Source organism: Rattus norvegicus, chromosome 13 (genome assembly GCF_021556685.1).
Source record: "Rattus norvegicus strain SHRSP/BbbUtx chromosome 13, alternate assembly SHRSP_T2T, whole genome shotgun sequence".
Lineage (NCBI taxonomy): Eukaryota > Metazoa > Chordata > Mammalia > Rodentia > Muridae > Rattus > Rattus norvegicus.
The window spans coordinates 51,100,414-51,104,597 of record NC_141546.1 but is presented as its reverse complement, the minus strand read 5'-3'; the positions used below and the strand labels follow the sequence as shown (position 1 = coordinate 51,104,597).

General features: G+C 42.7%; 1 pseudogene; it reads left to right on the top strand.

The window, feature by feature from the left end:
- Positions 1-953: 953 nt before the first annotated feature.
- Positions 954-1,944, top strand: Armc10-ps1 (armadillo repeat containing 10, pseudogene 1; annotated as a pseudogene).
- Positions 1,945-4,184: the final 2,240 nt, after the last annotated feature.

Sequence of the window (4,184 nt, the reverse complement as noted above, 5' to 3'; positions counted from 1 at the left end):
TCTAAATCCAAGGTTCAGTGATCCGATTATAACGTGATTATGTAAGATACTGGTACATAAAGAATCTGTTTAAAGAAAAAAAAACTTGCAAGATGGCTCAGTCAGAAAAGGTGCTGGCTGTGCAAACCTTGTGACCCGAGTTGAACTCCAGAACCCATGCAAAAGTAGAAGAAGAGATGTCACATGACTTCCACGCATGCACCGCGGCGCCCATGTCCACAAATGCCCATGTACAGTAAATAATAATGATAATGACAATAACAATAATAATAAATAACAGAGATGGAGCTGAGCACATGACTGTACGGTGACTGTGGACTATGAGCTTCTGAGGAGGGGTGAGAGCAGAGCCCCTGATGAGCTGACCATACCCAGAGGAAGTCCACTCATCCAGGAATACTGACCAGCACAAATTGGTCTTAAAAGATATTTTTTTAAAAAATAGACACAATTGTTAGGGTAGAGAAGGGTGAAGGGATGAGGGAAGACTTGGGGCCAGGGTCGGAATGTGATCAAAGCATGTACAAAACTTGAAACTGTCAAAGGAATCAGCATCATAATAACAATTTTTTAGAATCGGCACAATTGTATTCAGGGTTTTTTTTTTTTTCCTGCAATCAAATAAACAAAAAGCTTAAATTTGAGGACCTACCTCAGTGAAACTGTATGATCGCCCCTAACCAACTCTTCAAGAGCAGAACAGGATGAATAACCAAGTGGTCCCTTCAAGTGGTCACAATTCCAGAGGGAAGACTGTCCGGGAACTTGGCATCAAGGAGACCACACAGCAGCATGCAGTGCTGCCAGCCCTGGCCCAAGGTCAACTGAACATCTCTTCAGCATGCAAAGATGCCAGCTCAAAACCAGGAGTACCTTCCTCTGGCTGGTTCTGGCGCAGCTGCCCCTGCATGTGGCCCTGGCACCCCCACTCCCTGCAGCTCTGTGGCAGCAGCATGGGCGGCGCACGGGACAGAGGCTGGGTGGCAGCCGGGCTATTCCTGGGTGCTGGCGCCTACTACTGTGTATACTGACTGATTCGGGGACCACGGCGAGGCGGGTGCCCCCTTCGCGGTCCGCAGAAGATCTAACCGATGGCTCCTATGATATCTTAAATGCAGAACAGCTTGAGAAACGCCTACACCTGCTGGAGTCAACTGACAATCCTATAATTACTGAAAAAGCCTTGGTCACCTTGGGAAGTAATGCAGCCTTTTCCACTAACTAAGCCATTATTCGTGTGTTAGGTGGTCTTCCAATTGTTGGAAACAATAGGGGTTGGGGATTTGGCTCAGTGGTAGAGCGCTTGCCTAGGAAGCGCAAGGTCCTGGGTTCGATCCCCAGCCCCGAAAAAAAAAAAAAAAAAAAAAGGAAACAATATCAACTCCCTGAACCAAAGTATTAAAGAGAAAGCTTTAAATGCACTAAATAACTTGTGTGAATGTTGAAAATCAAACTAAGATAAAGATATACGTCCATCAAGTCTGTGAGGACGTCTTTGCTGATCCCCTGAACTCTGCGGTGCTAACAAACATGGCCATCACCAATGACTACCAGCACCTGCTCAGCGGCTACACCGCCCGCCTGCTCCACCTCCTACCTACCGGAAACGGAAGCACCAAGGTTCAGGTTGTGAAGCTGCTTTTGAATTTGTCGAGAATCCAACCAAGACAGAAGAACTGAGTGCCCTAATGGACTCTTCATTCCTTTTCCTGTATGACGGCCAAATGGCAAGTGAGTTTCTTCTTCGGGCTCTTAACACTGTTTCAGAATATAAACAACTGCCCCTAAGTAGAAGGCGGGTTAGCGGATCAGCTTTCTTTTGCTGAAGGGTCATTGTTTTTCCTGTTGTATGCAGAAGAGTGTGCCCAGAAAATGAAAGCTTTAGCTTGTCATCACGATGTGGATGTGAAGGAGAAACCTTTAGCAATAAAGCTGAAATTCTGACTGTCATTCCTATTTCTATCAAAGAATTAGAGAGTAATGCAGTCTTAAGTCAGCACACAGGAACTTGACCTTTAAAAGAGTTCTTTCAGCTGATGGGAGTTTAAACAATAAAAGTCAGTGTGAGCAGCTCTAACCCAACATGATGTTCAAAATGTTAGATGTGAGCATGGTTCAGACTTGGGGTTTGGGGATTAAGTCTGGTCTGGAACCTTCAGATGAATCACTTCTGGGGCAAGCGTCTAGTTATGATGGTGGATGGATTGGCCATGCTCTTCAGGAATATTTTGAAGGCTTTACTGCTATTAAGTGAATGTGAGGAGTTGTGCTGAAGAATCTCACAGAGGTATTTAATCGTTTTCCTGAAATGAACTGAGTGGCCTTTCTCTGTACAATCCTAACTCCTGGGAGTGATTTGCAGTTGCTCATGAGACACTGTTAGGTGCTGAGGTGAAGACGAGAACTGGCACAGCGAGGGCCTTGTGCCTCAAAGCAGTGAATACCGAAAGCTCTAGTCCAACCGCCACCCCCACCATTCTGCTTGCAAGTCCGATTCATCATGAGACGCTGCTTGGAGTAAGATTGTCCTTCTTCCATTTGCAGGGAAAATGTTTTCTTACTGCTTACCTCCATGTGTAGGATACTGGACAGCAATCCAAGTTTCCACCCACAGGCAGCCGGGCAGACCAAGCAGCAGCCCTTTAAAAAACAGTGGTCTGATGAGTCTGTCAGGACACGTGGAGAAACAGCCATGAAATGGTTGTTTTTAAAAGTGTGTTGTGAAAAAATGTATTGGGGTCCTGTTTATTTTTTCTTTTTTTTTTTTTTTTTTTTTTTGGTTCTTTTTTTTCGGAGCTGGGGACCGAACCCAGGGCCTTGCGCTTCCTAGGTAAGCGCTCTACCACTGAGCTAAATCCCCAGCCCCCCTGTTTATTTTTTCTTATAATGATAAATATGTTTATACACGGACAGAACGTTTCTAGAGTGATACATATGTAAAACTTCTGGGCATGGGACTGGGACCCTGGTACGTAGATTTCTTTGTGTACCTATTTCTACCATTTGGATTTTTATTGAACATAAATTGTTTAATATTTTTAATAAAAAGAAAAGAACCCAGGAGCACCTGAGATGTCATAGTGGAGGGATTGAACCTGGGACACCATGAGAGACTTTCAGATGATGCTATACGGACTGCAATATGACATTATATGAAATGCTATCTTTGCATTTAATTTTGGAACCCCAAAACTCATTAACAGTTTCATTTGCCTTGACCTCAGCTCCACTCTTTGCCAACAGTTAAACTCTTTGCATTTGCCCAAAATCTATGCACTACTCCTCTGCTCTGTAGGGGATGAAGCCATGTTTGCATGACATCATGAGCCAGGGGAAAATGGTACGACATAGTGGCTCTGGCTTTCCCTCATTGCGATAAATTCTTTTCTTCTTCATACAGGTTTTTGATTCCCAATTTCTTCAATTATTTCTGTGTATGCTGATACTACCTTAAAGACAAGAAGAGCTAGCAAACATTCCTGCCTGGAGTAGCAACTAAGTATAAAGGTCTCTAAAATGCAGACTTGACACTTGTTGCAAATGTGTGTTTGAAACCTCAGGGGCGAACTGGCCACATTCTGACACATTCGGTTCACTCTGAGATTTTTACAATGGTTTTTAAAATAGCCATGACTTTGCTACACCGTGTTGTGAAGTAGGATCCCCCAACTGAGATTGAGCAACCTAACTGACAACCTTACTATGGCAAACCAGAGGAGACTTACACATGTCTTGTTCCAGAGACCTGCTTAGGACCTTGAAGCCTGATGCAAAAGGCAGAGGTTTAAAAGGCTTCAGTGGAAATTAAGGTCAATTGGAGCAACCGTCAGACATACTCTTCCCCCCACCAGATTGATTCCAACAAGAAAATTTACTGTGTGAATTTAGTTTTATTTACAAAATAACACTTTTAAAACATATGAAAAACAGTTGTGCTACTTATATCACAGAATAAATGAAAATATAATCCAAAAAAGAATATTTTTTGTCTTAGAGATTAGCCAACAACAACAACAAAAAAAAAAAAACCTCACCAAGATTTAGAAGAACTAGAAATTATAAATGTTTCTCACACAGTGTATAAGGAAATCTATTACAGAAATATTTGTAATACCAAAACAGTATACTAAGTGCCCACCAATAAATAAATTATGATAGCACTGTAGAATAAAATGCTGTATGGC